The sequence below is a fragment of the Muscardinus avellanarius genome (assembly GCF_963383645.1).
Source record: "Muscardinus avellanarius genome assembly, chromosome: 1".
NCBI lineage: Eukaryota > Metazoa > Chordata > Mammalia > Rodentia > Gliridae > Muscardinus > Muscardinus avellanarius.
The window spans coordinates 234,113,325-234,123,684 of record NC_137786.1 but is presented as its reverse complement, the minus strand read 5'-3'; positions in this window follow the sequence as shown (position 1 = coordinate 234,123,684).

The following is a 10,360-nucleotide window of genomic DNA, read 5'->3' as shown; positions in this document are numbered from 1 at the left end:
GAAGTGCCAATGGGCCGTGGACTGGGAAAATCACTTGGTGGTTGGAGACAGTGGCTGCAGCCAGGACATCAGAGATCTGGGCCCCAGAGCTGGGCTTGAATCCCAGAGGACGGGGCCAAGCTCTGGGCCTCTGTGCCCTCTCCTAGAAGGGGAGGCACCTGAAAACCCAGACTGTGGGCTCACTGTGTGCCCCCAAATGTCAAGTCGTGCTAGGAACATGGGTGTTCCGCAGATGCTACGATATGAATGAATGTCAGGGGGCTGATAGCGCCCACCTCCCGGGGCTGACCGGGGACAGGTAGGTGCCTGGCACAGGGCAGAAGTCAGCGGGTAGAGCCGGTTATGGGTCTGAGCTGTTCACACGGGGCACCCTCAGGGTTAGGCCTCCGGGGACCGGTCACTGCCCTCTGGGCCCTCCCTCTGCCCAGGGCCTTGGGCTTTTGGGGAAGGGACCGCAGAAAACTCACCATCTCACTGGTGGAGAGGCTGAGACTGAGGGCAGAGCCAGAGGGACAGAGAAAGCAGGCAGTCAGGGTGGCCGGCCTTGGGAGCAGACCCCTGCCCTCCTGCCCCTGCCCGGAGATGGCTAGGCTGCTCCACCCCCGCCCCAAGAAGGAGGGATTACTGTGGTAGGCACCCCAGGGGTCCTGCACCCCTGAGCTCAGGCATACCAGCCGCGCTGGGGGTCCTGACTCCGCCCCTTCAGGGGGGCGCCCAGGATCCCCGCGAGGGTCCCAGATTAGTATCGGTCCCGATCCCGCCGCCCCTGCCCGCAGCCCCCCTCCCGGGCTCCCACCGGCAGGCCGGAGCCGGGGTACCTGCGGGCGAACAGGCGAGCGGGAGAGCTGGGAGGCGCGGTTGGAGCGGCGACGCGGCTTCGGGATGGGGCGGTGGCGCTTTATATAGCGCACCAGGGCGGGCCCAGTGCAGGGCGAGGGCAGCCCCGCCCCTCCGCCCAGGCCCCGCCCCCTCCCTGCCGCCCGGGCGGGGGGCTGCAGAGCCGGTCAATCCTACCTGCCCGCGGAGGCCGGGGGAGGCAGCCCGAGGGACAGCAGGGGATCCTGACAGATAGACTGTTTTTTTTGTTTGTTTTTTGTTTGTTTGTTTTTTGCGGTACTGGGGATGGAACCCAGCGTCATTCTACCTACAAGCTATACGCCCAGCCCTATTTTTTATGCTTTTTTTTTGGGGGGGGGGTGATACTGGGGTTCCTGGAAACCCTTCTACCTCCGGGCTACACACTCAGACCTATTTTATATTTTTATTTGGAAACAGGATCTATTAAGCCAGCGAGGCTGGCTTCGAACCTGCGCGATCCTCCTGTCTCCGCCTCCCAAGCGCCGGGATTACAATTGTGCGCCACCACGCCTGACTTATGCTTTATTTTGAAACAGGGTCACACTGAGTTGCAAAGGGCCTCGCTTAGTAGTAGCTGAGGCTGTCTGCCAACCGCCATCCTCCTGTCTCAGCCTCCCAAATGCAGGGATTACAAGCGTGTGCCACCACGCCTGGCTTACAGATAGACTTTTGGCAGAGGGCCAGGAGCAATGGACAGGGACTGTCCGAGGGTCACGGGTGCAGGGCTGCGCTGAAGGAGAGACAGAGACCCAGAATGCAGGAGAGGAGGAAAGAGAGGAGGGGCAGGTGGGGCGAGCCCAGCGAAAAAGGCTGGTACTAAAGCCACAGGGGCGCAGGACGTGAGCTGGGCCCCAGCCTGGCCCTGTAGACAGAGACCTGAGCACCCCAGCACCCCAGCTGTCAATCAGCCAGGAGCGCTGCACCCTACTGCAGACTCCTTGAAAGGCCGCCTTGGGCCAGGCCCTTGGCACACCTGTGGGGTCCCCTATTCACCTCTCCTCCCCCGTGTCAGGCTGGACACTCGGGAAGATGCCCCCTGGAGAACAGTCCCAGATCCCAGGCAGCTCTGCCCTGCCAGGGGCCAGAGAGAAAGGCAGAGTGGTGGTCAGGAGGGAAGGGGCAGCCAGACACAGGGGTTCCCCTTCCCTGACACTGAAGAGGAGCGTCTGTAAGGTCTGTTCTGCCTTCAGCAGGTGACCGCAGTTATATCCACAGGCTCCCCATGACACATGCACTTACCTCGAGGCGCATGCCTCGCTCACGGTGGGTTCCAGTCCTAGCCGTGGCTGGGGACCTGGGCACCTCCCTCTTCTGTCAGGTTCCTCCTGCTTAAAATGGGTCCAGTTCTCCCTAGCATGGTGGCGCACGCTTTTAATCCCAGTGCTTGGGAGGCTGAGACAGGAGTATTGCACAGGTTCGAAGCCAGCTTCTGCTACTGAGTGAGGCTCTCAGCAACTCAATGAGACCCTGTTTGTAATAAAGTATAAAATAGGTCTGGGAGTATAGCCCAGAGGTAGAAAAGCTCCTGGGTTCCACCCCCTGTACCACCACAAAATAAATAAAAATAAATAAAATCCCTACTACTCAAAGGGGGTAAAAATGTTTAAAACATTAAATATAAAAATAAGAGAATAAAATAGGGCTGGGAGCAGCAGCTCAGAGGTAAAATGGCCCATAGGATTGAGCCAGGGTCCGCTGTTGTCTGCAGCTTTTCTACCTCACAGGGCGTTCAGACCCCAATCCCCGGTTGCTGCTAGAGCATTGGAGGCTGGGGGAGCGTACTGAGGGGTCAGCAACACTTGTGGGGACAGAGGTGGCAGCTTTTGCAACTCCCTGTAACTCATACACGGCAGCCTATGAGGACCTGCCCTGTCTACCACAGAGGGACTCACTCAGGTTCCCCTAGCCTGGCCCACATTTCCCACCAAACTTCCTAGAGCTGGCGTGGCTCCCCCAGCTCTAGGCCCACTTGTGGTCCTCCCTGTCACTGCCCTGACTCTAGGATGGGGTAGCACCCCAGAGGTGCTTCACACACTGCCTGACCTCCCCAGTTATCCCGCAACGGGGCAAGGGAGGCTCATGGATACCATCCAAAGAGCTTTGACACTTAATGGGTTGTTGCCTCTGGGAACTAGGGTTTCTCATCTTCAAAAGGGGATTTTCAGCTGGCTGTGGTCCTGCATACCTGTAATCCCAGTACTTGGGAGGCTGAGACAGGAGGATCGTAGGTTTGCGGCCAGCCTCAGGAATTTAGTGAGACCCTGTTTCAAAAATTTTTAAATGATAATAAAAGCCGGGCGTGGTGGCGCATGCTTGTAATCCCAGCATTTGGGAGGCTGAGACAGGAGGATGCAGTCCATGGACAGCTTCAGATACTTATTGAGGCCATCCGCAACTTATCGAGACCTTGTTTCAAAAGAAAAAACAAAAGCTGCACACTTGTAATCCCAGTACTTGGGAGGCTGAAATAGGAGGGGCACAGGTTCCCAGCCAGCTTTAACTACTTAGGTGAGGCCCTTTGCAATTTAGTAAAACCCTGTTTCAAAATAAAGAAATAAAGAATAACAAAAATAGGGCTGTGAGGTATAGCTCGGTAGTAGAATGCCCCTGGCTTCCATCCTCAGTTCTGAAAAAAAAAAAAAAAAAGGGGGGGGGATTATCATGTATACTTAGTCCGGTCCCACTGGGCAGGGAGCACCGGGTGGTCAGTAAGCATTAGGATCCTATTAGCAGGTGTTTCTTTTTTCTTTTTTTGTTATTCATTCTTTTATGTATGTATGTATGTATGCATGTATTGAGGTATTCCAGATTGAACCCCGTGGCATTCTACCTCTAAGCTACACCCCCAACCTGATTTTATTTTTTATTTTGAAACAGGATCTTGCTAAATTGCGAAGAGTCTTGCTAAACTGCCCGGGCTGACCTCAAACCTGCAAATCCTCCTGGCTCCGTCTCCCAAGCCCTGGGCAGGCTCGTGCCACCACCACTGGCTGAACTGAGAGAAACTGCAAGGTTCTAAACTGACTTAAAAGGCAGAGGAGGAGCCGGGCATGGAGCACACGCCTGTAATCCCAGTAATTGGGAGGCGGAGACATGCACAGCTTCAGCTACTTACTGAGGCCACGGCAACTTATTGAGACCTTGTTTCAAAATAAAAACAAAAGCCTGGGGCGTGGTGTCAGTGGTGTCGCTTGCTTGTAATCCCCGCACTTGGGAGGCTGAGACAGGAGGATCGCACAAGTTCAAAGCCAGCCTCAGCTACTTAGTGAGGCTCTCAGCAACTTAGTGTGACCCTGTTTCCAAATAAAATTAAAATAGGTCAGAGGTGTAGCCCGGAGGTAGAAAAAGCCCCTGGGTTCTACCCCCAGTACCACACACACGAAAAAAGTCAAAATAAAAAACAAAGCCAGGCATGATGGCACATGCTTGTAATCCCAGCCTTTGGGAGGCCGAGACAGGAGGATCAAGGTTCGCAGACAGCCTCAGCTACTTAGTGAGGCCCTGTGCAACTCAGTGAGACCGTTTCCAAATTAAGAATCAAAACTAAGGCTGGGGGTGTCGCTCAGAGGTAGAATGACCCTGGGTTCCATCTGTAGTACCACAATTAAAAAAAAAAAAAAAAAAAAAAAACGGAAAAAAAGGAGAGGAGGAGAATAAGTAAGAGAAGTTGATCAGCTGACAGCTTTGAGCCAAACCAAACAAAAAATGTTTTACTATTTTTTTCAACTCAAAGCCCCAGGAGTTGGGCCATCAATGTGCCATTGCTCCTCTTTTTCTTCCTCCTCCCCCTCCTCTTCCTGTCCCTCCTCCTCCTCCCCTCTTCTTCCTCTTCCTCCTCCACCTCCTCCTCTTTCCCCTCCTCTTCCCCCTCCTCCTCCCCCTCCTCCTCTCCCTCCTCCTCCTCCCCCTCTTCTTCGTCTTCTTCCTCCACCTCCTCCTATTTCCCCTCCTCCTCCCCCTCCTCCTCCTCCACCTCCTTCTTCTCTAGGTATATGGTAATTAAAAGGAAAAGTAAAACCTCATGCCCCTGACTGCCCCTTTTCTGTTCCCCAAAACCTAGCCAAATCAAGAACACAACGAGAAACCAGGTGTGGTGGCGCACCCTTGTAATCCCCGCACTTGGGAGGCTGAGACAGGAGGATCGCACAAGTTCAAAGCCAGCCTCAGCTACTTAGTGAGGCTCTCAGCAACTTAGTGAGACCCTGTTTCCAAATAAAATTAAAATAGGTCAGAGGTGTAACCCGGAGGTAGAGGCTCCTGGATTCCATCCCCAGGACCATAAAAATAAATAAATAAATAAATAAATAAATAAATAAAAGAATATTGGCTTTATCTCATGTACACTGGGAACTAGGGCAAATCAGTGTTATCTTTAGGAAGGTTGTGTGTGTGTGTGTGTGTGTGTGTGTGTGTGTGTGTGTTGCTCAGGCATTCTATGTCTGAGTTATATATGTGTGTATACATATATATATATATATATATATATATATACTCTATCTATCTATATATATATATATATATATATATATTTTTTTTTTTTTTTTGCAGTACTAGGGATTGAACCCAGAGGCATTCTCCTTTGGAGCCATACCTCCAGCCAGATTTTTTATTCTTTTTCCTTTTCTTTGTGTGTGTGATACTGGGGATGATACCCAGGGGCATTCTACCTCCGGGCCACACCCCCAGCCTAATTTTTTTATTCTTTCTTTTTTTTTTAACTTTTTTTTTGTGTGGTACTGGGGTTTCTGAAAGCCCTTCTACCTCTGGGCTACACTCCCAGGCCTATCTTTATATTTTTGTTTGGAAACAGGGTCTCTTAAGCCAGTGAGGCTGGTTTTGAACCTGCGCGATCCTCCTATCTCTCCCTCCCAAGCACAGGGATTACAAGCGTGCGCCACCACGCCCGGCTTTATTCTTTATTTTGAAACAGGGTCTCACTGAGTCGCAAAGGACCTCACTAAGTAGCTGAGGCTGGCGGTGAACTGCGCTATTCCTGTCTCAGCCTCCCAAGTACTGGAATTACAAGCATGTACCATCATGCCTGGCTGTGGCTAAGCCTTTGCTGGAGTATCTTTCTTTCTTGATTTCTTTCTTTCTTTTTTTTTCTTTTTTTGGTGGCACAGGGGATTGAACCCAGGGGCATTCTACCTCTGAACTACACCCCCTCAATCCCTTTTTATTTTTAATTTGAAACACGGTCTCACTAAGTTGCCTAGGTCCTCACTAAGTAGCTGAGGCTGGCCACGTGAAGTGCTATCATCTGGTCTCAGCCTCTCAAATGCTGGGATTACAAGCGTGGGCCACCATGCCTGGCTCCATCCCCAGTACGGAAAAAAAAAAAAAAAGAAGGTAAGTTCCTGTGTGTATAAAAAGGAATAGCGATGGTAACTTCTTTTTGGCTTTGATAATTATTTGTAAGACCACTGTCAATCAATCGTGCTCAAAGACAGACTGACTACTTAGGCTGGCAAAGCTGAGCACATTGGCTCACTCCTCCCCCTGGGGGGTGGTTAAGGGTATGTGGCACCTGTGGGAGGCCGTACTTCCTCTTGCCTGGAGGCGTGTGGTACTGGTCCTGCGTGTGCTTGGTTATGGTCCCTCCCTGCTTCCTGGAGGCGTGTGGTACTGGTCCTGCGTGTGCTTGGTTACGGTCCCTCCCTGCTACCTGGAGGCCTGTGGTACTGGTCCTGCGTGTGCTTGGTTTCGGTCCCTCCCTGTACCTGGAGGCCTGTGCTGTGCAGTCTCGTGCTCTTATGCAGGTCACTGGAGCTCTTGCCAGCTGCACTGCTGTCCTGGGACTGGTTACACTGTTATCCTCGGAGACATGCGGAAGATGGGCAGATGGTGTTCATGGAGGGTGAGTGCATCCTCACTAAAGGGAGTACAGGGACGTAAAGCCCATGTCCCTGAATACCTCCTTTTGCTCCCACATAGCTAGCCAAATTAAGGCAGCCATGAGACACGCCTGGCCGGGAAAGTCCCGACACACATTCCTCGAGGCCTGGCTCCGCTCCCGAGCAGCGGGAACCGGGCTGGCGAGCGGGTCCGTGGGAAGCTACTTTCTTGCACCTGCGCCAGGCAGCGGCTCCCTGGGATGCTGTCCTGTGAGCAGACCAAGCGAGCTGGGCTGATGACGTCACGGCCTCTGCAGCCTCGACGGGAGCCCCTGAGAGGGTCAGAGGAGGAACTGGGGCACCGCAGAGGGGCAGCCATCACTCATCCAACCAGCGCCAGCGCCGCTGGGGAGGGCGGGAGGCGCTGCTTGGCAAAGCCAAAGGCCGCGAGAGACGGACGCGCCGCCTGGCAGCCCGCCCCTACTTGGTGGAGCACGCTGACCCACTGTAAGCTGCCCCAGGAAAGCTGAGGTCTCTGTGCTGTCCCGGGCCTTTTCTTTGGCCTGTCTGCAACCTACCCCACTGTCTTGGCACAGCTGGGCTGTAGACATAACACTGGGTATTAAACCCAGGGGCATTCTACCACTGGGCTATGTTCCTGGACTGTGTGTGTGTGTGTGTGTGTGTGTGTGTGTGTGTGTGTGGTGGTACTGGGGTAGAACCCAGAGGCTTTCTACCTCCGGGCTACATTCCAGACCTATTTTCTTATATATTTTTTTAATTTGGAAACAGGGTCTCATAAGCCAGTGCGGCTGGCTTTGAACCTGGGTGATCCTCCTGTCTCCGCCTCCCTAGCGCGGGGATTACAAGCGTGCGCCGCCATGCCCAACGTCCCAGCCCTATTTTTTATTCTTTATTTTGACCACATACTCTGGCTTTTTAGATGTGGTAGACTTTTTCCCAATTGGCCGCTAGCCTTTTTCGCTGGTGGCTGAGGGAGCTCATTCTGTACCAGTTTTTTTTTTTTTTTTTTCTGGCTAGCACATTAATGGCTAAATAAAACCTTTCATTGCAGAGCTGTCTCTGTCTCAAGAGTGTGTGTTTAACATAAGCGACGGGAGGCAAATCAGGGCTGGGCAGATTCAGCCCAGGCCTACGGCACTGGGACTCGGTGCAGGTAGGCAGGCAGGGTGGCCCTGCTCTGTCCCTGGCAGGAAAGCTGGGTGTCACTCAAGGCCTAGCTAGGCCAGGTACCGGTGGGTCAAGTTTCTGCCAGGCTGGACTGAACAACAGTCATTGTAATAACGAGACTGATAAACTGGACTTGGTGGTGCACGCTTGTAATCCCAGCATTTGGGAGGCTGAAACAGGAGGATCCCAGTGTGAGGACAGCCGCAGCTACTTAGGCAATTTGCTACTCAGTGAGACCCTGTTTCAAAATAAAGAATAAAAGTCGGGCGTGGTGGCGCACGCTTGTAATCCCCACGCTTGGGAGGCGGAGACAGGAGGATCGAGCAGGTTCGAAGCCAGCCGTGCTGGCTTAAGAGACCCTGTTTCCAAATAAAAAAGTATAAAATAGGTCTGAGAGTGTAGCCCAGAGGCAGAAGGGTTTCCAGGAACCCCAGTACCACCAAAAAAATAAAAAATAAAAAAATAGGGTTCGGGGTGTCACTCGGAGGTAGAATGCCCCCCGGGTTCCTTCCCTAGTACTGAAAAAAAAAATGAGACTGATTGAGTATTCTTTTGTGTGTGTGTGTGGTGCTGGGGATTGAACCCAGGAGCTTTCTACCTCTGAGCTACACCCCTAGTTTTTATTCTTTATTTTGAAACAGGGTCTCACTGAGTTGCAGAGGGCCTAAGTAGCTGAAGCTGTCTGCGACCCCAATCTTCCTGTCTCAGCCTCCCAAATGCTGGGATTACGAGCGTGCGCCACCACGCCTGGTTTAGAGAATTCTTTTGTTTGGGGGGGTCCTGGGAAGTGAACCCAGCATATCATACCACCAAGCTGTATGCAGGCGCTTGGCAGGGAGAGCGTGGAGAAGGGGAACCTTTGCAGGCAGCGCAAGGTAGACTGAGTTCTCCCCCTATCCCCGGCGGGGATCCATCCCCCACGCAGGTAGGTCTTCAGGGTGCTGCAGGCCCACAGACATCCCTGGTGCCCTGCCAGCTTCCCTATCCTGAGCCCCTTTCCAGGCGGGTTTGCCAGGAGTTGCTGGATGTGCTGAGGATAGTTGGGTCTTGACTGCACATGGACCCGGCTGAGCAGTCACTCCCCGTCCCACCACGCTGAGCACCCTGGTGGGCGCTTGTCGCCTGGACAAGGAGTATCTCTTCCCAGCTAATGAAAGCTGCTGCAGGGCTAGTGCAGCCTTGGGGAGGAGCGCCCTGAGAAGGTGTGCACGTGTGAGTGTTCACATGAGGAGGCGCCGAGTCTCTTCTGGTCCAGCCTCTCAGTTCAGGTTCCAGTGTAGATGGTTGATCATGAAACCTGTAGGAGGTATGCCCAGAAAATGCTTCCCAGAATTCTGGGCGTGGTGGCACACCCCTGCAATCTCAGTACTTGGGAGGCTGAGACGGGAGTATCACAGGTTTAAGGCCAGCCTTAGCAATTTAGCAAGAACTGTTTATTTATTTATTTATTTATTTACTTACTTACTTAATTACTTACTTACTTACTTACATATTTAGTTTTGTGGTACTGGGGATGGAACCCAGGGCCATTCTACGTTTGAGCTCCAACCCCATCCCTATTTTTTATCCTTTATTTTGAAACAGGGTCTCACTAAGTTGCAGAGAGTCTCACAAGTTGCTGAGGCTGGCTGTGAACCTTCAATCCTCCTGTCTCGGGCTCCCGAGTACTGGGATTACAAGAGTGTGCCACCAGGCCCAGCGGCAAGACCTGGTTTTTTTTTTTTTTTTTTCTTTTCTTTTGAGGTACTGGGAATGGAACCTAGGGGCATTCTACCTCTGAGCTACACCCCCCAGCCCTATATTTTATTCTTTATTTTGAAACAGGGTCTCACTAAGTTGTAGAGGGCCTAAGTAGCTGAGGCTGGTTGTGAACCTGTGATCTTCCTGTCTCAACCTCCCAAATACTGGGATTACAAATGTCTGCCTAAGCCAGGTATGGTGGCGCACGCTTGTAATCCCAGCATTCAGGAGGCTGAGACAGGAGGGTGTGGTTCTTGGTCAGCCTCAGCTACTTAGTGAGGCCCTTTGTAACTCAGTGAGACCCTGTTTCAAAATAAAGAATAAAAAATAGGGCTGGGGGTGTAGCTCAGAGGTAGAATGCCCTGGGTTCCATTCCCAGTGCCACAAAAAAAAAAAAAAAAAAAACAACAAGTGTGTGCCACCATGCCCAGCATCAAGACCTGTTGTTTTTGCTTGTTTTTTGTTTTTTGGTTTTTTTGCGGGTTTAGGGATGGAACCCAGGGGCATTCGACCTCCAAACTACACCCCCTTCCCTATTTTTTATTCTTTATCTTGAAACAGGGTCTCACTGAGTTGCAAAGGGCCTCAATAAGTAGCTGAAGCTGTTCACGAACCCGATTCTCCAATCTCGGCCTCCCAAATGCTGGGATTACAAGCGTGTGCCACCATGCCCGGCTAAGACCTGTTTTAAAATGAAAAATAAAAATAAAAAGGGATAGGGGTGGTGTAGCTCAGAG